Source organism: Rana temporaria, chromosome 3 (assembly GCF_905171775.1).
Source record: "Rana temporaria chromosome 3, aRanTem1.1, whole genome shotgun sequence".
Taxonomy (NCBI): domain Eukaryota; kingdom Metazoa; phylum Chordata; class Amphibia; order Anura; family Ranidae; genus Rana; species Rana temporaria.
The window spans coordinates 197,001,174-197,025,196 of record NC_053491.1 but is presented as its reverse complement, the minus strand read 5'-3'; the positions used below and the strand labels follow the sequence as shown (position 1 = coordinate 197,025,196).

At 45.6% G+C, this 24,023-nt stretch overlaps 1 protein-coding gene across 3 annotated transcripts in view; it reads right to left on the bottom strand.

The window, feature by feature from the left end:
- The window catches only part of MSRB3 (methionine sulfoxide reductase B3), a 197,220-nt gene that overhangs the window by 150,176 nt on the left and 23,021 nt on the right, over window positions 1-24,023 (bottom strand). Inside the window, exon 1 of one of the 3 annotated variants that reach the window (XM_040344089.1) lies at window positions 2,882-2,917. The exons of the other annotated variants lie outside the window; for them this stretch is intronic. The gene's annotated coding sequence lies outside the window, so the exon portion shown is untranslated. Of the gene's footprint in view, window positions 1-2,881; window positions 2,918-24,023 lie in introns of those variants that run through there. 3 annotated transcript variants of the gene reach the window in all.

Below are 24,023 nucleotides of genomic sequence, written 5' to 3'. Positions count from 1 at the left end.
TAATAATAATAATAGTAATAAACCTTATTTTATGTCGCACCTTTAAAGGTAGCTTCTTATACACTTAAGGACCGCCTCCTGCACATTTACGTCAGCAGAATGGCACGGCTGGGCACAGGCATGTACCTGTAAGTCCCCTTTAAGTGCCCAGCCGTGGGTCACGGGCGCGCGGCCGCCCGCGACCCGGTCCAAAGCTCCGTGACCGCGGCCGCGGGACCCGATCACCGCCGGTGTCCCGCGATCGGTCACAAGAGCAGAAGAACGGGGAGAGGTGTGTGTAAACACACCTTTCCCCGTTCTTCATAGTGGCAATGTCACTGATCGTCTGTTCCCTGATATAGGGAAAGGCGATCAGTGACGTCACATGTCCAGCCCCGCCCCCTACAGTTAGAAACACATATGAGGTCACACATAACCCCTACAGCGCCCCCTAGTGGTTAAAATTGTCCGATGTGTCTGCCACAATCTCGCAGTCACGAAAAAAATTGCTGATCGCCGCCATTAGTAGTTAAAAAAAAAAAAAATCATAAAAATTCAATAAAACTATCCCCTATTTTGTAAACGCTATATTCGTTAAACGCTTATTGCGATTTTTTTTTACCAAAAATATGTAGAAGAATACGTATCGGCCTAAACTGAGAAAAAAAATGTTTTTTTATATATTTTTTGGGGGTATTTATTATAGCAAAAAGTAAAAAAAAATATTTTTTTCAAAATTGTCGCTCTATTTTTGTTTATAGCGCAAAAAATAAAAACCGCAGAGGTGATCAAATACCACCAAAAGAAAGCTCTATTTGTGGGAAAAGAAGGACGCCAATTTTGTTTGGGAGCCACATCGCACGACCGCGCAATTGTCAGTTAAAGCGACGCAGTGCCGAATCGCAAAAACTGTCCGGGTCCTTTACCTGCATAATGGTCCGGGTCTTAAGTGGTCTTAAGCACTTAACAAGGAAAACACAAGAAATCATGTAAACAACCTTTAATGAGATTACTTCTACTGATTATAGGAAAAAATGTATAGTCCATGTGGAAAAAAGTTACCACTTGGTTTTAGTGCCAAAGGAAGATACAATCCTAGGAGTGCCAAAGGAAGATACAATATGAACATGTCCACAATGATAAAGACAAAGATAAATGACTAATTTTAAGCCGCAGTTCACACTATGAACCTCATGTGAATCGCTCAGTGCAGTGCAAATTGAGCCTATTCATTTTTTTTTAAAATGGCACTGCAACGCACCAAAGACGCGCATGCACCTTTTTTTAGAGCCGCAGTGCAACCAGATCGCATGGTCGTCATTTACCAAGCAATCCAGTAAGCAAACGTATTGTGTTTGCGACCTGCATTTGGGGTGTCATTAACTTTGTATTGACACTCACAGCGGATAGCAAGAGCACTGCAATTGGAATGCAGTGTGATAAATGTATACAGATCGCTGCGTTTCCCACAACGCATTAGTGTGAACCTAGGTTAAGGAATAAAGCCATGAATCATGTATTGTACAAAAGTCGTAATTTTTTTTCTGCTACTTATGGATTGCCCGCTGTCATTGTACGTAGGCTGTTTAATGTTGAATACCATTGTTATGGCAGCAACGCCGGTATCTTTTTTAACAGCGGGCGGTTCGCTTTCAGATAAAAGTTGTCTTTGCGGCGGATTCGTCACAAGATCCCTTTTATCGGCGGTGGGAGAGGTGCCCCCTCCTGCTGCTCCCTGGTGATCTCCGCCGTCGGTAGCGTCGGTACCGGGAGGGGAGGGGAGAGGAGAACTTCCGCTTGAGTCGCCTAGGTGGTACCGTCCTTTCCCCTCTGAGGCATGGAGTCGAGTGAGGGAAAGATGGCCCCCACTTGGCTTCATACCATTGCATGACGGAAGCGACGTCAAATGTCACTTCCGCCCAATGGTCTTAAAGGGGAAAAAAATAATTATTGAAAAAAAAAATACTATTTTTTTTTTGTTTGCTTTTTTATTGCTTTTAGGTGTAAATGTAAGATCTGGGGTCTTTTTTTCTATTACAAGGGATGTTTACATTCCTTGTAATAGGAATAAAAATGACCCAAATTTTTCTTTTAAAAAGATAGTGTAAAAATAAAAAATAAAAAATAAAATAAATAAGAAAAAAAAAAATTTGAAACGTCCCATCCCGCCGAGCTCGCACGCAGAAGCGAACGCATACGTATGTCGCGTCTGCATATGAAAACGGTGTTCAAACCACACATGTGAGGTATCGCCACGATCGTTGGAGTGAGAGCAACAATTGTAGCAAAAGACCTCCTCTGTAACTCAAAACTGGTAACCTGTAAAAAAAAATTTATGTCGCAAATGAAACTTTTTAAAGGTCAAAGATTGTCGCCATTCCACGAGGAGGTGCAATTTTGAAGCGTGACATGTTGGGTATCAATTAACTTGGCGTAACATTATCTTTCACAATATAGAAAAAAATTGGTCTAACTTTACTGCTGTCTTTATTAAAAAAAAATGCGCTTGTAAGACCGCTGCGCAATGACTGCCATTTTATTCTCTAGGGGGTTTGATTCTGCGCAGAGGAGCCGCCACCCCGCAGTAAATGTCCGTGGGGCGGTCAGCAACAGGTTAACCATCATGCCATACCTTCCTGCTAAGTTCCTTCAAAAACTGTGTGCAAGTGTGTGTAGGAGAATTGATGCTGTTTTGAGGGAAAAGGGTGGTCACACCAAATAATGATTTGATTTTTATTTCTTTTCTGTATTTGCTTTCCATTTAATTCCAGTTAATTGATAAAAATAAGCTATTAACACTTCTATTTCTGAAAGCATTCTTAAAGTGTTAATAAACCCAGGACCATGCAGTACACAGAACATGGAAATGCAATTATTTTAGTAAATATAAACTGCTAAATACCTTTTCTCATCAGAAGTAGATAGAGTCTTGTGACTTCTATGAGTGGTATGAGCACTGGTTAAAGCTTGTAGGAGGCGTTTTCATTCTCCTCTGACTGTCCTATGAAGTTGCATGACCACTGACTTTCTGTCTGGACAGTGCTGATTGGCCCTGTGCTGATCACATGCACCCTCCTAGAAAAAAAAAACAAAAAACGGACATTTGGTACTTGTAGGGCGCAGTGTGCGTGGCTCAGATAAATGACATGACGCACCTTGCACTTATGCCTCGTACACATGACCGGGTTTTCCGACGTGAAAACTGCGATGAGAGCTTTTGGCCAGAAATCCCGGCCGTATGTATGCTCCCTCGCAGTTTTTCCGATGGCAAAACTGCCCAAAACCGCCGGCAAAAAAAAAGAGAACTAGCTCTCTTTTTCCCGTCGGAAATCCCGAGCGTGTGTACGAGGCATTAGTTTACATTTCCAGAATAAGAATGACAGATAAATAAGCAATTTAGTAATAACATGGCAATCTGAGCTAAAATTATGTTATTGACGAGTCATTTTCTGCAAATTCCCAGCTATGTAGATCACAGGACAAGGACTGTTACTCTGACAAAGGGTAACCGCATTTCCCCAAAATTTGGGTTGATGTTGCTACTTTGTGTCATGCATATTAAAGCAGAGTTCCACCCAAAAGTGGAACTTCCGCTTTAAGGACTCGCCACCTAGGTGACTCAAGCGGAAGTTCTCCTCTCCCCTCCCTTGCTGCAATCTTCTAGGACACGTCACAGGTCCCAGAAGATTGCCCCATTCAGGGCGCGCACCACGACCCGGCTGTAAAGCCACAAGTTCTCACAGCCGGGTGTCTATACCTTATTTCAGAGCGCTGCTTGGCTCTCACATGGTCAGTCCCCTCTCCCCTCCTCTAATTTGATAGCTACAGCGGGCAGGGCCAAGAATCTGCTGATGTCAGTCATGAGGAGAGGAGGAAAGAGGAGGCCGGTCACGTGAGCACCAAGCTCTGAAATAAGGTATAGATTTATAATATCTGAGGTTTTGGAAGTCCTAAATTATTTTTTTTACTGAATCAAGGCTCAATAAACCCCAGACGCCAGGTTGCCATGGCACTGCCCAAATGCTCCCCACACCCCTCTGGGTAGAGGGGAGGGAGGAGAGCAGGCACACGTCCGCTCTCCTCCCCTTCTAATTGTTCCCCGATCACAGTTTCCCCGGCCATCAAGCCTGGGAAAGAATGTAATGCAGTGAGATGTGCATTGCATTACATTCAGCAAAGCACATGGGAGACATGCAGTGTCTTTTAGACCCTGGATGTCTCATTAAAGAGAACCCGTCACCAAAAAAATAAAACAATCATCATAGGGGACTTTTCATTCTAGAAGTTAAACCGAAGAACATAAAATCCCCCCCCCCCCCAAAAAAATTGAGCCCACCCCCAAATACTGTATACGCACATACAAATGTAAACACACACCGCTGGTTGCCTATGCCTGAAAACATTGATTGCGATACATGTTAGATATCGCCACGCACGTTGGAATGAGAGAAATAATTCTAGCACCAGTCCTCCTTTGTAACGCTAAACTGGTGACCTATATAGGGCTTTTAAAGCATCGCTATGGAAAATATAGGGTACAGACATGTTTAATGTTTGACATGTTGGGTATCTATTTACTTGGTGCAACCTCTGCGTTTATATTTTACAAAAAAAAATGGGTAATTTATTGTGCTTTTGTGCCCCCTAAAGTTAACTTTCAATGTGTTTTTTTTTTACTGACATTTTGCGTTTCCTTTCCAGTAATATCATGTGCCATAAAAAAATTGAAACTACCACTATTTTATTCTCTAAGGTGTCTGCTGTTAGAAAATATATAATGTTTGGGGGGTTTTAGGTAATCTTCAGATCTAAAATGTTTTTTTTACATGTGTGTATAAAAAAAAATGCAAAACCGGCTTTGGCAGTGAAAGGGTAATGCTGCGTACATACGATAGGTTAGTCTGATGAAAACGGTCTGATGGACCAATTTCATCAGACCAAACTGATCGTGTGTGGGCCCCATCGGTTATTTATCCATAGGTTAAAAAAAATAGGAACTTGTTTTAAAATTATCTGATGGATAAAAAACCTATAGAAAAAAACGAATCGTCTGTAGGTACGTCCATCGGTTAAAAATCCACGCATGCTCAGAATCAAGTCGACGCATGCTTGGAAGCATTGAACTTCATTTTTTTCAGCACGTCGTTGTGTTTGACGTCACCGCGTTCTGACACGATCTGTTTTTTTACTGATGGACTGTAGGCACGACTGATCATCAGTCAGCTTCATCGGGTAACCGATGGAAAAATCCATCAGACCGTTTTCATTGGATGGACCGATCGTGTGTACGCGGTATTAGAGTATAAGTTCACCTTTGGGAACATGTTACAGGTTCAACCTGTAAGATTTGTTTGTTTAAAAAAAAAACTGGTTCCTAACTTTTTTTAGCTGGCTTCTAGATTCAAAGCAAAATTGTCAAGCCCTGCCCTAAATCAGATCACAATTTTAATATAAAAATCTAATGAAGTGATTGATTGTTGTAGAAGAAAGAACAATCAGTATGAATAGAGCATTTTCAATGCAAAATATATACGAATAAAATGGTTGCATAGCAAAGCTAGTATTATTACTGAGCTTCAATATGCGATCATAAAAACCTTCTGTTCTGTCCTAATCTCTGTAGCTTTAACAGTAGTAGTATACAATATGTGCCTACCAACTACTGGCATCTGGCTTGTATCAAAACCTGCAAGTCATTCAGCTACACTGCAGCAGGAAGAAAACTGATGATGTCACTCAACAAGTGAGGCAAAGAACAATGATGTATGCTAAAATTAATAAATTGAATGCCCTGCCTGAGGGTCTCCAGACATACTATTGTCTGCTGCTTTACCATTGTTATTAACACCAGACTTTACAGACAAAATATTCATCCTCCATCTGTTGAAGAATGCTTTCTAAGTTATTTTCACATTTTTTCATTTCTCTATTCCATTTTTAACCATTTTATTGTTCTTCAGCAAGTTCCTAGCGTACAGCTACAAAATTCAAATTTTCCTTTCCTGGTGCCTAAACTTGGTAATATCCCAGATAGCATGGATAACATGCTACACATTTTTGTCAGTGTTGAATTGTAAATCTGTTAGCTTGCTGCACATTTTCATTGGCAAGTTCTATACTTGCAGAGCACTTGAAGCACAAGTTCTAGTTGACACTTATTTGCGTGGCAAGTCTCTAGCAAGAGCAAAGTTGCAGTGTGAGTCTACCGTGAGAGCGCTGCAAGTCTACAGCATGAAAATTCAGCCACAGTGACCCCTGTGGTGGGATGACTATTGCACAACATAACTGAACCAGAACTTGCAGCAGACTTGCAAAGAAAATTGATCTGGAGTCATGCAATGCGGACTTGCTGCAATTGTGCAACAAACTTGTGAAGCCTGGCAAGACTAGCAATAGCTTGCTATCTGGGATATAGTATACTCAATGTGGTAGTAGCTCTGCTCATAATTACCCACAGGACTAGTGATATCTATAAATGTTTCCCTCAGACAGAGTACCCTAATTATCATAAATAGAGTAAACATTAAAAGGTGGGACATAGAATGCTGCCACATTTAGGTGCCAGGAAAGAACATTGCAGGGAGCACTGATACAACTGATACAACTGTCCATGTTCCTGGAGCCAATGTGGCAGCATCATGTGATAAATAACTAGCTGCAAGGAAGGGTATGATGCAGAAAAAAATATTTTATGAGAAACAGAACAAAAGGAAACAGCCACAAAGCCTGCAGATGCCCAGGCTGCATGGTCCATATTGTAATGCACCAGGGGTGTATGAAAAGAAGACCATTTAAATGGTGGCTTGACAGGGGGGTGTACCGCATTGGACGTTTCTTCTCACATTCAGGTCCCCATTCCGAAAAATATTTTGTGGATAACCTAGGTCTTCCATCCTCTGAAAAAACAGGATTCTCTCGAATTTATGATTTTACTCAAAAGCTTTGGTTAGATGAGGCCGTATCAGGCTACATGACAGCTTATGAAATGAGATGTGACCAAGCCTTGGGAAGGAGGGGAGGAATCTCTATTATATATAGATCACTTGCTGATAATGGTCAAAAACTACCACATATGATAGCTTGGGAGAGGGATCTTCAGATCGAATGGGATTTAAAAGGCTTGAACGATCTATAAGAGGGATAACAAATGTATCACTAATAGAAGCCAATCTAAAGATCTTCACTAGATGGTACTTAGTACCCTTGAGATTAGCCACTATTTACCCTTCTCAGTCTCCTCTATGTTTTAGAGGATGTCATGGGGTTGGTTCTATGATTGATATATGGTGGGAATGCCCGAAAATACGCAAATTCTGGAATATGGTTTTTCATATCATAAGACGTGTAACTGGTTGTAATATGCATCAATCTCCAACGATTGCTTTATTGAATGGATTTATACCTCAAGTTCACAAATCTACCAGGAAACTGATATTGTTTATCCTCGTAGGAGCCAGGATTTCCATAGCTGCTGCTTGGAAAAAAACGTCAGTTTCGATATTATATATGAAAAGAAAGGTGACTTGGATAATGGAGCAAGAGAAGAGATTGAGCTTACTATTAGACTCAGATGATCAGTTTAATGAAGTTTGGGAACCATGGTTAAAATATTTGGGTATCTTAAATAACATATGAATTTAATAAGGCAATTTACCGCATTTTGTGATACGCATTTGGCAGGTAGGCTATCTACTCCTCCCTTTCTCTATCCTACATTTCCTCCTAATTTTCCTTTTTCTTTACCTCTGTCTTTTTCTTTTGATCCAAGTTCTCTACTTTATTTTTATTTATTTAAATACCATAGGGTACGTTTAATACAGGATTGTGTTGTTCGAGAATTTATTCTTCTCTACTCATATATAATCTTATTTTGTCCATTTAGAAAGAATCTCTTATCACTATAGGTGAATTGAGATTTCCGCACATGGAGTTCTTTTTTTTTCTTCTTTTTGGGTTGTTAGGGTCCTTGGAGTAAGTCTTGAGGATGGTGTCAGCTCCCCAGTTTATCTGTTGATTCAGTGGTTTGCTGATATTTTGGGGTAGCACAATGTTAATGCATTGATCTGGAAATAACAGTTTAACAAAAATTCTATTAGTCTTTTCAATCTTTATTTACTCATTACACCCCTTCTAGTTCACCAAGTGAGATTGTTTTTTTTTAATGACAAAAAACAAATAAAAAAGGGGAGGGTGAAATAGAAGGAGGTGGGGCTCAGCTCCCCTTGAAACACTATGATCCTACTAAGTTATAGGGGTAGTAGGATGATCACTTAGGATTTAATTCTATAAAATGGTATAACATTCGTTTTGGTATGACACGTACTAATGACTACGATGAACTTGAATAACACTCAGAGGAACATTGTATATAGGAAAATACGGGTAACTACTAAATTCCCACCAGATCAGATTGTGGAAGCATAGTCTTTGTGTTTTTTTTTTTTTTTCTCTATTCTTATTATTTCTGAATATAGAATGTTTCCTCAATTGAGACCAAAGTATTGTTGGGAATGTATAATGCTAAAATATGCCTTCCTGTAATGCAATGTGATGACATTCCTGTTGTATAAATTCATATGTACCGTTTATATTTTCAAAATAAACTTAAACTTGATTGGAAAAAAAAAAAGACCAAGGAGCCACAAGTGTGATGGCTTCAGGTGAAACATCTGTGAAAGCGGTTCATGATTCTGCCACTTCTTGCAAGGACACTCAGTAGATCATTTGGACTATCCTATGTGGACAAGGTTTTTTTGGAAGTTTCTTGTCCCAATTAACTCTCTTAGGAAGTATGAAGAGTTTTTCTGACAAGCTGAAAGCTTTCAGTAGAAGAAATGTAAGCCTTGTTTAATTCATGCAGATTTTGAAGATCTGACCGATCTCTAAATGTAGGGAAAACCAAATTCTGATGAAGGCCAAGCAACACACCAGACAGGCCAGGGATAAAGTTGTGTAGAAGTTTAAAGCACGGTTAGATTATAAACAAATATCCCAAGCTTTGAACATCTCACGGAGAACTGTTCAATTCATCATCCAAAAATGGAAAGAGTATAGTACAACTCAGTGGCTGTGCGTCCATAGAGGGCATAGGAGCACCGCCACCCTCTCGCTCCTGCACGCCACTGAAAACTAATACAAAGATTAATGCATTACATGAATCTATGTATTGTCGCTGCCGCCCACTATTCAGATGGCCAGCCCCCCGGTGAGCGCCGGCCATCTGAAAACTGCAGCTGGTTGGCTTTGGAAGTGGCTCTGATAGGCTTTCCGATTACAGCCTGAGGGCTTTGGATAGAAGAAGATCCTGGACTGCTGCACTTCTTAAAACTATGTCTTTATTGTACAAATTAAATCCAAAAAACAAAAGCAATCTGGCGGCATTTTAGGGGCAAACTGGCGGCAATTGACGGGCACAGTGGCGACAATGGCATTGCACAGTGGCTGCATTTGGCCTGGCACAGTAATGACAATTGATGGGCACAGTGGCGACAATAGCATGGGACAGTGGTGACAATTGATGGGCACAGTGGCTGCATTTGGCATGGCACAGTGGCGACAATTGATGGGCACAGTGGCGACAATGGCATGGCACAGTGGTTGCGTTTGGCATGGCACAATGGCGACAATTGATGGGCACAGTGGCGACAATGACATGGCACAGTGGCGACAATTGATGGGCACAGTGGCGACAATGGCATGGCACAGTGGCTGCATTTGGCATGGCACAGTGGCGACAATTGATGGGCACAGTGGCTGTGTTTGGCATGGCACAGTGGCGACAATGACATGGCACAGTGGCGACAATTGATGGGCACAGTGGTGACAATGGCATGGCACAGTGGCTGCATTTGGCATAGCAGTGGCGACAATTCATGGGCACAGTGGCAGCGTTTGGCATGGCACAGTGGTGACAATTGATGGGCACATCGGCGACAATGGCATGGCACAGTGGCGACAATTGATGGCATGGCACAGTGGCCACAATTGATGCCACATTGGCTGCGTTTGATGGCATGGCACAGTGGCTGCGCTGGATGGCATGGCACAGTGGCTGCGTTTGATTGCATGGCACAGTGGCGACAATTTTATGGCACAGTGGCTGTGTTTGATGGGCACAGTGGCTGCGTTTGGGCACAGTGGCTGCGTTTGATGGGCACAGTGAGGCTGCAATGTATGTTTTTTTTTTATTTGTTTGCGCCCCCCAAAAATTGTGAGCACCAGCCGCCACTGGTACAACTGCAAACCTACCAAGACATGGCTGTCCACCTAAACAGGCAAGGAGAGCATTAATCAGAGAAGCAGCCAAGAGGCCCATGGTAACTCTGCAGGAGCTGCAGAGATCCACAGCTCAGGTGGGAGAATCTGTGCACAAGACAACTATTAGTCGCATACTCCCCAAATCTGGCCTTTATGGAAGAGTGGCAAGAAGAAAGACATTGTTGAAAGAAAGCTATAAGAAGTCCAGTTTGCAGCTTGTGAGAAGCCAGTGGGGGACACAGCAAACATGTGGAAGAAGGAAGTTTTGGTCAGATGATCAGATGGTCAAAATTGAACTTTTTGGCCTAAAAGCAAAATGCTATGTGTGGCAGAAAACGAATACTGCACCCTGAACACACCATCCCCACTGTGAAACATGGTGGTGGCAGCATCATGTTGTGGGGGTGCTTTTCTTCAGCAGGGACAGGAAAGCTGGTCAGAGTTTATGGGAAGATGTAAATACAGGAAAATCCTAGAAGAAAACCTGTTAGAGTCTGCAAAAGACTTGAGGCTAGGGCATAGGTTCAACTTCCAGCAGGACAACGGCCCTAAACATACAGCCAGACTTAAAATGGAATGGTTTTGATCAAAGCATATTCATTTTTTGTTAAGATGGCTAAGTCAAAGTCCAGACCTAAATCCAATTTAAAATCTGTGGCAAGACTTGAAAATGCTTGAAAAGAGCTTGAGCTATTTTGCAAAGAATGGGCAAAAATTTCACTCTCTAGATATGCAAAGCTGGTAGAGACATACAAAAAAGACTTGCAGCTGTAATTGCAGTGAAAGATGGTTCTACAAAGGGCGCTGAATACAAATGCACGCCACACTTTTCACATATTTATTTGTAAAAAAATGTAAAAACCATTTATCATTTTCCATCCACTTCACAATTATGTGCCACTTTGTGTTAGTCTATCACATAAAATCCCAATAAAATAGATCTAGAACAGGGTCACCTCCTGGAATAGATTCCCCTTGTGTGTCCCATACTTCCACTGCCCAGTTGTCCATTTGAAGAAGGACCACCTTTTCTTGGAGATTTGTGACAAAGGTCTTTAGAGCTTCTCAAGCTGCTCTGAGCTCCAAGATGTTGGAGACTATACTGGCCAAATATTGTGGGGACAACTTCCTTGGGCCTCAAGGTCTTCCAGATGAGCACCCTGCCCCTGGGTGCTGGCATCAGTGGTAAGATGGTATAATGTATTGGACCCAAGGAGTGACAACAGTAGGGTTTCTAGTATTTTGTCCAGGAGACACTAGGCTGAGCTGACCGGAGGGACACTCCATCCCTCTGAGCTAGGTTCTCCCTATGGAAAGGCCTCAGTGGGCCCATTTCATTATCAGGATGCAAGACAAAAGTGTCCCAGCATCAATGAATGAGATTCAGCAATTATAATTAGATGAATTTGGAGGCATCACATTAGTCAAGTGGTTAACTCTTCTGCCTTGCAGTACTGCCATCCTCGGTTTAAGTTTCCATAAGGACGCTATTCGCATGGAATATGCATGGTCGCTCTGTGTTTGTGTGGATTTCCTCCAAGTATTCTGGTTACTGAAAGGAGACTGCTGAAAAAGTACTATATAAATAATAAATGAGATGCTGATAGGAGAAAATCTACAGGTGTTGACCATCAGCGGTTAAAACTTCTTTAGGTTTAGTACTTAGACTCCGCACCTCAGGTGAGCCCACGTCATCCGCCAGGGTGACCTGCTTGTATACCTATCCTGCTGGTCAATGGGAGTTTCTCTACTGCTATAGCTACTTGTCTCTGAGCCTGACCCTTGATCGTGACACTATCTTTCTATGCAGGGCATATCTGAAGGAGACAGTCTTACATAGGAACAGTAATATTCCTGGATTGACGCATTACAAAGGCATCCACTGTTGGTAGAGAGTTGCGGAAGGAAGAATTTAACTCATGCACTGGATAAAGTTTTCATAAAGCCTATTAAAGAAAGTGGTTTTCTGTTTGCTTTCTTCTACAAAGACGCTCTTAATTTCTGGTTTAAATAGGAATGCTGCAAAAGTGCTCAAACAGACGCAGATAATAACAGCTAGCTTGCAGGGGGGCTGTCTGGGGAACCTCTTATTAAATAGCTATTATTTTAGCTGATATGCATGGTTTCACTAGGGGTAATTCACAAATTGAAGCAGTTAGATCTTGCTTAAACTTTTATCATCTTCCAGCTCCTCCTCTCCAAAGCCCACCTAAGACTAATCCAGTGGGATACTGAAGACTGTAGCAGTGGCTTCTGACTTGCAAGGAGACAGGAGTGCAGGTGCTGCAGGCTTAGGTAATTGTGCCACCAGACCTGCCATAGATTCTTGGAATACTGGACACACGAGTGACATCATTTGTTACTTTTTTTCATTTTTGTCTCTAGCAGCTTCAACAAAGTTGGGACATAAAAAATACCTTGAGGAAAAAAGTGAGTGATGTCTAATCGAAGAAACCCTGGAGTTACGATGAGACATGTGCAATTTTCAGAATGAGCAATCATGGGTTCAGCAGCATTGGGAATTATCTCTTAACTTCTTACTTGAAGGCTTGTGAGCACAGCTCAACGCAGAGAGGCCATTAGAGGCACTCTTTAAAGGGTTTGTAAAGGAATTTTTTTTTTATCTTAATAGCTTCCTTTACCTTAATGTAGTGCTGTTTTCATGTCCTCATTGTTCGTTTTTGCTCTCAAGTTGCTGTAATTCTTCTCTGATATCCACACTTCCTGGTTGTCTGTTTCCTGATGACCACAGTACTGGGAGCTTTCTCTCTGTGGTCACTAATCAAGGAGGTGTGATTACTGTGTGTCTAGTTTTTAGTTTCGTTTTCCAAACCATCACTGCTCTATGGCTCTGTATGCTCTGTAAGGCAGAGAGGCAGGAAACAACATGCAAAAACGAAACTAGAAACTACAGGTACATTATATGATTGATTTTTATTTATTTTTAATCATTTTTAAAAGGAATCAGTTAACTATTATGTCTCTATACCCTGTAAACAGTCAATTCAGAAAAAAAAATTTTTTTTTATTTACAACCCCTTTTAGGTCTGAGGTATAATCTTACCAGCTAGACCAGACTTACCTAACAGAGATGTGGGGATCTTTTTTGTGGGGAGTCTGGAGTGCTTATCATACAGAGCCTAAACCTGGATGGACGCCTCTAAACAGCAGTAGGTAAGAAAATACTTGGTAATGATCTAGACCAGGTGTCCTCAAACTACTGCCCGCTGGCCGCATCCACCCCGCCAGTGTGATTTACTATTTTTCACCGCCCGCGCCGCTTGAGGTCCACGGCCGGCGGAGATAACGTCCATTTTCCAGAAGACCACATACAAATTATAAACAAGAAGGGAGCCTGCCGAGTGGCTACGATAGAAATGGAGCTGTGTCACCGCCCACCCCCAACCTGTCTGTCTTCTGTGACCTGTTGTGGAAAGGGGTGGCGGGTGGGCGGTGCCGCAGCTCCATTTCTATTGTAGCCACTCGGCAGGATCCCTTCTTGTTTATAACTCGTCTGTGGTCTTCTGGAAAATGGTTGCCTCTAATTTGTTCCCCCTCAGCCTTCAGTAATGGCGACGGAGACACTTCTGCTGGGATATAGAAGGGCTCTAATGAGGGGGGACACCTGAGATGTAAGGAAGCACTCCACTGGGGACAGTGACACCTGAGATGTAAGGAAGCACTCCGCTGGCTGGGGACAGTGACACCTGAGATGTAAGGAAGCACTCCGCTGGCTGGGGACAGTGACACCTGAGATGTAAGGAAGCACTCCGCTGGGGACAGTGACACCTGAGATGTAAGGAAGCACTCCGCTGGGGACAGTGACACCTGAGATGTAAGGAAGCTCTCCACTGGCTGGTGACAGTGACACCTGAGATGTAAGGAAGCACTCCGCTGGCTGGGGACAGTGACACCTGAGATGTAAGGAAGCACTCCACTGGCTGGTGACAGTGACACCTGAGATGTAAGGAAGCACTCCACTGGCTGGTGACAGTGACACCTGAGATGTAAGGAAGCTCTCCACTGGCTGGTGACAGTGACACCTGAGATGTAAGGAAGCACTCCGCTGGCTGGGGACAGTGACACCTGAGATGTAAGGAAGCACTCCACTGGCTGGTGACAGTGACACCTGAGATGTAAGGAAGCACTCCGCTGGCTGGGGACAGTGACACCTGAGATGTAAGGAAGCACTCCGCTGGCTGGGGACAGTGACACCTGAGATGTAAGGAAGCACTCCGCTGGCTGGGGACAATGACATCAGGGCTCCCACTGATTCGGCAATATGGTGAGTTGAACTATTTAATTTTATATTACAATGTAATAATAGAAATAATGCGCTTCAATCATCCTGACCCCATAACAACCAAGGTGCCGGGATGATTGAAGCGCCAACACCAGGTGTTTGGAGTATCTTTATCTCCTGATTGTTAAATTTTCTGGAATACACATATTGCTATTGTGGTTGGGGGAAGACTGTGATGGGGGAGTCTGTTGTTGGGGGAATCTTATAGGGGGATCTGTAGGGGGGAGTCTGTTATGGGGAATCTGTAGATGGGAGTCTGTGATGGGGGTGTCTGTTACAGGGGGGCTTTGTGATGGAGAGGAGTTTGTGTTGGGGGTGCTTTGTGATGGGGGGGTCTGTGATGGGGGAGCTTTTATGGGGGGCTTTGTGATGGATGATCTTATATGGGGGCTTTTTGATGGGGGGAAACTGTGATGATGGATCTGTGATGGAGAGGTTCTGTGATGAGGCGGGTTCTGTGATGGGGAGGGGATCTGTGATGAGGGGAGTCTGTGAAATACTAATAAGTTTATGTTGATTAAAATAGTTTTTCATTTTAAATATTAAATGTTTTTTTCCTGTTCTTTTTTGCACTACAAATAAGATGTGTGCATAGGAATTTGTTTATATTTTTTTAAACTATAGTCCGGCCCCCCAACAGTCTGAAGGACCATGAACTGGCCCCCTGTTTAAAAAGTTTGAGGACCCCTGATCTAGACTGTAAGAATGCTAAAGAAAAAATAGAATAAGTGTACTCTGAGGAATACATTAATAGATACCACCAGTTCTGTGGATATTTAGAGGCAGAGCTACTACAACATGTATGCTGCTATATCTGCCCCAGGAAAAGGCATTCTTCTTGCCATCATCAAATGATAGGAGACATTATCTATTCCATAAAATAAAATACAAACATAGCATACCCAATAGAGACAGTGGTGTATTCACAGTATTTTGATCCTTTGCTCAGCTTGTGCTCAGCACGTGTGGAAAAGCTACATGTGTTATAACAAGCATCTCCAGAAGCTGCAGGCTCCCTTTATCATTATCAATGGTTAGAAACCTTGCAATAAGGACAAGCACCGATAAAAGTGTTGAGTGGGGTGTTCTTTGGGCAGTCCCATCAAAGTTTGTATTTGGTCCTCGTTTTTTAACTTGGATCCAAATGCTTTATGCGAACCGGAGGGCACAAGTTAGGACAAATGGAAGTCTGTCTTACTCCTTTCATCTGGGGCGCGGGACACAACAAGGATGCCCTGATGTCCCCGACTTTGTTTGCCCTAGCCTTCAAACCTCTGGCAATTCTTCTGAGAGCAGATAGAGGAGTGAGGGGCATAATGGTAGGACCACTCGAAGAAAAGCTTCCAATCAGTGTACTGTACTGAGGACATCAAGTGTGTGGTAGAGTGACAGGAGCAAGCAGGGGGGAATGGAGTGGTAGTGGGTTGAGTTTATGAGATGAAGAAAAAAAAAAAAGAAAGAAAAATCGGCTTAAAATAACATCCGCAAGGGAGGCGCATGCGCGGCAGCTCCGCTCCACCACGGCCCTGCTTTAGCCACCGGAGCCCTCAGGACGCCCCCCCAGCGCTCTCACTGGGACCATCGTGTAGGGTAAGACCCGGGGAACAGGCGGATGCTAGCGGCACCGGCTAGGAGGAACCTATCGCGGCAAATGGCGGCTTCTCCCAGACCCCTCAGCTATGCCAAGATGGCGGCGGCGCAGCGAGGCCTACACGAGACGGAGGACTCAGGGGACACAGGCGACTCTATTGCAGATCAGGACCTGGTCCTGCCGCCATCCCCAGGTACCGATTTCCCCCCCCTGCACCAGGCTGCCTCCCCAGCTTCTACTGAATCCCTGTTGGGACGACTGAGCGCAGGCCCCCCCCTCTACCCCCATGCTGGATCCCCATACAGGCTTGTTGCTGGCAGTGAGTGAAATAGCAGAATCCACTCCTGTCCCCACTGACTTTCCTTCCATGATGGAGGCCTTTGCACAAATGCTCTCCAAGAGCTTAGCCCTCAATGCAGCACAGATCTAACTTTAGGCTCAGGGGGCTCCCCGATTAGGAAAAGGAGGTGCAGGCAGCTGTGAAATCCTTTATTAAAGGACTCATCCCTGACATAGCAGACCACCGCCTCGAGCTGGACAGGGCTCACAGGGCTCTACATCCCCCTCGCGCAGATGGTCTCCCCAGGGACATTATAGTGAAACCTCACTTTTATTCGGTGAAGGAGGAAGTGATGAAGAAATCCAGGTACTCCGAAAACCTTACTCTAAACGGTCATAAGATTCAGATTTTTGCTGATCTTTCCCCATAAACAGTGCAGAAAAGGCGATCGCTTAAACCGTTGTTGCAGCTACTGATGGAGAGAGAAATCACTTATAGATGGTCTTTCCCCCTATGACTGAACTTCTCCTTCAAGAACAAAAGCTATGGCTTCTCCTCCCTGGCTGAGGGTGAGCGACTGCTGACACAGGAGCAATCCAGCCTCTTCAAAGAGACCCTCGCCAGCAAGCCCACTACAGCATACTTGGCTCAAGCAAGGTCACAAGCGTTCCAAGGACAATCTCCAGACCTGAAGGTGTCTCCCCCCTTCGGTTCTCCGTTTGGTTCAGTGAATTTTCACCCCCCGGGTTGTTCGAATTTTGGTGTGAATTACCCGCTACCCCCCCCCCCCTTGGGGGTCCCTGCTAGTGAAGACTTCCTGCCCACAGCAATTGGTCTATTGTTTTCTTTAACCAATTCCTTTTTTGCAGGTAGCCCGGCTGGGCCTTCTCTCTTGAACTGGGACTTCGCCCGTTTTAGGAACTGGGGGCTTACGGGGGTGGCGGTTCGCCCAGGGCGGTTTTTCCCCTTTAGTGTGCCGATTAGCCCCCGCTGCGACTTCTTGTTAACAGCATAGCAATGTCTAGCTTTGGTATTTTCTCAATTTTTGCTTTTTTTTTTTTTTTTAATATGAGGTCTCCTGCCAGAATCCTCTGGGCTGCGGACGGTGAATCCACCTCCCGCGGGTCAGGGGATGATGTTGATGGGACTCTCGGGGGTGCCCTCATTTTGAACTAACTGTATTGTCTCACCTCCCGTCCGTGCCCCGCATCCCTCCCAGGGGCCCGGGACCTGGGGGGGGGGGGGCGGGACGCGGAGGGGTACCTGGTGTTCACAGTTTTCTGTTATGTGCCATGCATGGGGGCGTTCTGCTTGTTTCATTAGATTACGATGGGCCCCAGTTTGGGCCTTTAGTACAACAGATGATTTTTTTGGGTGGTTGGGCTGTGGTGGACCCAGTGCACCTCATTCTAGGGCCAGGAGCGCCTTTCGTGCTCTTCGGCTCTTCTACGGAGTCCCTATTTCTAGGGAACTCCGGTCCTCTCAGGATTGAGGGTAGGGATGGCTGGCCCATCCCGACCCGTGGGTGGAAAGGGGTTAGGGAACCCCAGGGCTTACTGTTTTTTTCTTGCAGTTTATTCGTTGGTTTTTTTTTCAGTATGTCAATTTGTAACCGGTCTCTCCTTCCTCCCTCCTTTTTTCGCACCTTTTCTGCCTGCTCCTCATGCTGCTTCTCGTCTGAGTCTCCTCAGGGCCTCCGGTCGTCGCGGACCTCGCTTCCCAGGACCCGGGCTTCCTCTGTATCTGCTCCTCAGGCTGTCTGGTGAGTACCGCTCCTTAGATCAAGGAATGCTCCAATACACTACCCTAGTATTACCTAATCTGATCCATGCCTAATACACATTCCTTCCCTCCATCCCTCAAATTAGTTTCCCATAACGTCCAGGGTCTTAACTCCCCTGTTAAGCGTAGGAAGCTTTTTCAGATATATAACTCCATGCATGCTGACATCCTCCTGTTGCAGGAAACTCACTTCCCGGTCACTTTTAAACCTACTTTTCTTCATCAGCGTTACCCTCAATTTTTCCTAGCCTCAGCGGGTAATAAGACGAAAGGAGTGGCCATTTGCTTAGCCAAACACATTAATCTCTCCCAACCATTTGCCGTGGCTGACCCGCAGGGGCGCTACATCTTGGTCTCTGGTCACATTGACGGAGAGCCCTACACCTTTGTCTCATATTACACCCCAAATAAAGGTCAGAAATCCTTTTTCGAATCTTTACTGCACAAACTGAGTGAACATCTCAAGGGGACGGTGTACTTTGGTGGAGACTCTAATGTCGCCTTCGACTTCTCGCTGGATAAATCCAGGACTGGGAAACCGATACCCAAGCGACCTTCCAAACAAAGCGTTAAAATTGCGGGACTGCTGAACTCGACAGGGCTGATCGATGTATGGAGAGAGGTGAATCCTCACACGAAGGACTATATACATTTCTCTGCCCCGCACAACTCATTTGCCAGGATAGACCACATTTTCACACGCTCTTCGTCGATCCCTTTAGTTAGAGGCTCCAAGATAATTGAAACTCCCCTCTCGGATCACTCGATGGTCGTTTTGACCACGTTGAGATCTTCGGGTGTTAGAGTGGCCCCTCGCTGGTGTCTGCAGGAGTCGCTACTGAGTGACCCTATACAGTGTACCCTTTTGGAAACGGCAATTAAGGAATACTTCCTTATCAATACGACGAGTGAGGTCTCGGAAGCTACCGTATGGGCGGCGCACAAGTCGGTGATACGGGGGAAGATCATACAAATGGTTTCGAAACGTAGGGCGGAACACAGGGCGGACACGCTGAAGCTTACTGAGGAATTTCGTTATCTAGCGAAAGCACACAAGCGACACCCCACGGCGGAGACCCTTAGACAGTTGGACAGGGCTCGGGCTCTGCTTAACTTGAAACTGACGACTGACGCAGAAAGGCACCTTAGATGGACAGGGGCTAAATTCTATTCTCAGAAGGACAGGATTGGGTCTAGGCTGGCGGTGAAGTTGAGCCCTAAACCACGGGCGTTAGCATTCCCTAGAATTAAGACGACCTCAGGGGACCTGACGCAGAACCCAACGAAAATTATGGACACATTTTTACAGTTCTACTCTGACTTATACAAACCGGTCAGTCCTACTCAGGCCTCCTCGAGTAAGAAACTTTTGGACGGACTCCCTCTACCCACCCTCTCCCTGGAACATAGGAATCTCCTTGAGAAACCGTTTACCCCTGAGGAAATACTAGATACCATTAAATCCCTCAAACTTGGCTCCTCACCTGGTCCGGCCGGTTTCTCAAATGGTTACTATAAGAAGTTTGGACCTTGTTTGGCTCCGCACATGGCTCGGCTATTCAACTCCCTCAGGGAGGGAAACCCCTTGGGTGTGGACCTGAATTCTGCATATATATCAGTGATTCCCAAGCCAGATAAAGACACTAGTGAAGTTAGTAACTATCGCCCAATCTCGCTTATCAATAATGACATCAAAATTATGACTAAGATCGTGGCCAATAGGGTAGCTAGTTTTATTGCTACTTATATCCATAGAGACCAGGTGGGTTTCATCCCTGGGAGACAGGGTCCGGACCAGGTTAGGAGGGCCATTGACATAATTTCGCTTCTTAGATCCCATTGGGATGGGGGACCGCAGAAAGGTTTTCTTCTTTCTTTAGACCTTCACAAGGCCTTTGACTCGGTAGACTGGACGTACCTATCTGATATTTTGGGGCGGTGGGGCTTCGGTCCACACTTCTTGAACTTGATCCGAGCTCTTTATTCGAACACCACAGCCCAGGTTCGCCTAATGGGCAGATATTCGGATTCTTTTGATATAGGTCGGGGAACCAGACAGGGTTGCCCGCTCTCCCCCCTCCTATTCGCGTCGGCCATAGAGACGCTAGCAATTGCGCTTAGATCGAACCCGGACTTTAAGGGGGTGACTTGTGGCCAGGGTGAGCACAAGTGTGCGCTGTATGCAGATGACCTTCTCCTTTTCATCACCTCTCCACTGACCTCCACTCCCGTGATCCTTAAGATACTACGGGCCTTTAGCGACATTTCGGGACTGAGAATTAATATGACCAAGTCGACAGCTTTGAACATTACTGTCCCCCCTGACATTCTAACTCAGCTTTCTACTAATTTCGACTTTAAATGGGCCTCCGGGTCGATTCCTTATTTGGGCATCAACCTAACGTCGGACGTGAGTAGTCTTTTTAAAGCCAACTATCCCCCCAAGATGCTCAAGTGTAGAGAAGATTTGGACACGTGATCGAAGTATGGTCTATCCTGGCTGGGCAGGATACATGCAGTGAAAATGACTCTCCTCCCTCGTCTGCTATACCTTTTTCGTTCCCTTCCGGTCCCGATTTCGAAACGTTTCCTCAGTAATATGCAGTCACAAATAGTCCGCTTTATTTGGGGCAGTAAGGGGTATAGATGCCCTTCTGAAATTCTCTTCCGTCTGAAGTCACAGGGCGGGTTGGGACTCCCAAACCTCTGGGGTTATTATCAGGCCGCTCAACTCACGCAAATCTCGACGGTTTTCTTCCGAGGACCTAAACCCGACTGGCTCTCAATGGAGAGACAGGCCACCGCCATGAACACCATTGATTTCCTCCTTTGGTGCGACCCCAAGGTCAGACCCGCGATTCTGTCTCCCACCCTCTCGCATTCGGTCTCCTTAAGCTCCAAACTCTTTGGCGCCCACTCCCTGACATCCCCCTTGAAACCTCTGGCACACCTATTCCATAATGCAGCGTTCCCTCCAGGATTGTGTATTGAGGCTTTTCGCTGGTGGACGGATAAAGGCCTCTACCGGATTGGCCACTTTCTCTCCCCAACGGGTCCGATTTCCCTGTCATTCTGCAGAAAGAAACTGGACATGCCGGATTCGGAACTGTTCAGGTTCTCTCAAATCTCCCATTTCATACACTCAATCTGGACCAATAAAAAGGTGCCCCCCACAATTTCACCCTATGAGAACTGGTGCGCTTCCACAGAGGATCAGAAGGGTGGCATCTCCTTGATCTACACGGCGCTCGCGACTAAAGAGGTAAAGCCATCCTATGCCCGGGCCTGGGAGGAGGACTTGGAGCTGGAGGGGTCTCTGCTCCATATTTGGTGGACCTGCCCCCGCATTAGATCATTCTGGCAGAAGGTGTTACGTATTATTAGCTCCTTAACGGCGGCGGTGGTGACCCCCCACCCGGGTATAGCGCTTTTAAACCAATGCATTCCTGGCTTACCCAAACAATGCCAGACCTTATAATTTTTCATTCTTTTAGGAGCCAAAATGTCCATTGCCAAGGCCTGGAAGAAACCCACTGTATCCCTACAGGGATTCAGGAGGAAAGGCTCCTGGATTATGGTACAAGAGCAGATCGTGGCTAAAATCAATGATAAATCGGAGAGATTTCTGGCCATTTGGGAACCCTGGGCCACCTATTGTAACATCTCCCTCATACCAGGAGTATTGCCTAGCGGACCGAACGCTCGTCCCATTCCCTGACGGAGCAGGCACCCTTCACTTCTCTTCCTCTCTTCATTCCTTTCCTACGCTTCTCTACCTTTCCTCTTACTACCGCTTCCCTCTGAGATTATACTGTTGTTTGGTTGTTCGGTTATATTTTTTTTTCTTTTTTTACTTTTTCGGGCTGAGACTGGCTCCTCTAGGTCGCAGCCCACAAGGCCGAATATGCACTCTTGTGGTAAACACTATCATCGGTCTCCTACATTGGGATGATTTTCTGACAATCGGGGGCCGGGGTGTTGTGTCCCCTTTTCCCGAGGGGCAGTGTGAACCCTTTGGGGCCTGTCGGGAACTGGGGTCCTATGCTTCTACCCCAGTGGGGAGTTATCTCTGAAAGGCGTTTGAGTGGTTGACTGATCAATGTCATGTAAACTGTTCAAGGATAGGCCGGCAGAAGGCCGCTGTTTGCTTGTTTTCCTCCTCTCTTCCGTTAGTGTAATGGTTGGGTAACTTTTGCCCCTGGATTCGGAAGATAATGGCCCAGATTCAGGTAGATTTGCCCATTACTTACACCTGAGCCGCTCAGCTGAATTACTCTGCGCTGGAGCAATTTTGCCAAATTGCCACCTGATTCAGGAATCGTTTGTTCAGTTAATTTGCTCCTGTTTAAGGCAAAGCTGAGGGCGCAAGGCCGTGCAAGTCAAAGTGGGTGTGCCCCTATGTAAATGAGTAATTTTCGGCTCAGCAGAGGTTTGCGCCGGGCGCGCGCAGTTAGAGCGCTGCCGTCTGCGCATGCGTCAAACTGCGCCTAGCATAATTTCAGGGCAAATCCTGCTCAGCTGCTTGCACTGAGCAAATAAATAGGAGCAGACTTGCGCAGGTTCTTTGCTGAATTTCATCCTGCTTTTTCCTACCCCCCCTGAGCAAGGAAATTCAGCCCATTTGCAAGACATGGCACCTCCCAAAGGGACCAAAAAAAGGAAGGCCAACTTTGTGGCTGCGGAGATGGACATCCTGATTGCTGCACTCCAGCAGCATAAGGAAGTCCTATATGGTGCCCAGCGGGCAAACACCACCATTGCCCAAAGGAGGGCTATATATGAAGCCATTGCCCTGGACATCAATGCCCTGGGTAATGAAGTGCGTACCTGGGATGACATCCAGAAGAAATTAAATGATATGAGGCGCAGGGTCCGGGATAAACTGGCCCTTATCAGGAAACATACTGGTGGCACGGGAGGTGGGCCGCGATGTATGATCCGGCTTAATCAGGAGGAGCAGCTTATTGCACAAACGTTCGTGCAGGAGCAGGTGGAGGGACTTGAAGGGTACGACTCCACTGTTGGGAACTTGGGGACTGGTAAGTTATTTTTCTTTCATATCTGCTGTGCATCATGGGAGGGGGTACAAGTGAACATATTTGTGGGTAGAAGTGAAGATGTAAGTATTATTTTTCTTTCATATCTGCTGTGCATCATGGGAGGGGGTACAAGTGAACATATTTGTGGGTAGAAGTGAAGATGTAAGTATTATTTTTCTTTCATATCTGCTGTGCATCATGGGAGGGGGTACAAGTGAACATGTGAGAAGTGTGTTGCACCAGCAAAAGATTTCGTTTTGGTGTCATCCACAGGTGGTGATGAGGAAGAAGAAGCTGGGCCGTCTTCGGCTGCGGCTCGACCCAGCCCATCCAGACCAGAGCCAGGGGTCCAGTCAGGCCCCATGGACATTCTGGCTATGCTGGTCCAGGAGGAGATCATACCGGGGCCAAGTATGGAGGAGGAAGTGGTATTGGAGGAGGATACCTTTTTCCTCATCCAGGAGGACTCTGGCTCCCTCCAGGAGGAGACCACCATCCCTGACCAACCCACCACCCCCCCGACCCAGCACGTCATCCCCCTCCAGGGCAAGCCCCTCCAGGGCAAGCCCCTCCCTTGTGGACCCCTCCCCTTCTCCCTCTGTCCGTGGCCGAGCCTCTCCTCCCAGGAAGGCTCTGTCCAAAACAAGGCATATACCCTCCACCCTCCGTGACGGTCTGCTGGAGGAGCAGGCCCTACAGACCCGCCATATAGGGGCCATGGTGGGAGAGGTGCGTTGTCTGGCGGACAGCATGGCATCCACCTCCACCTCTATGCAGCATGCCCTCACCCTG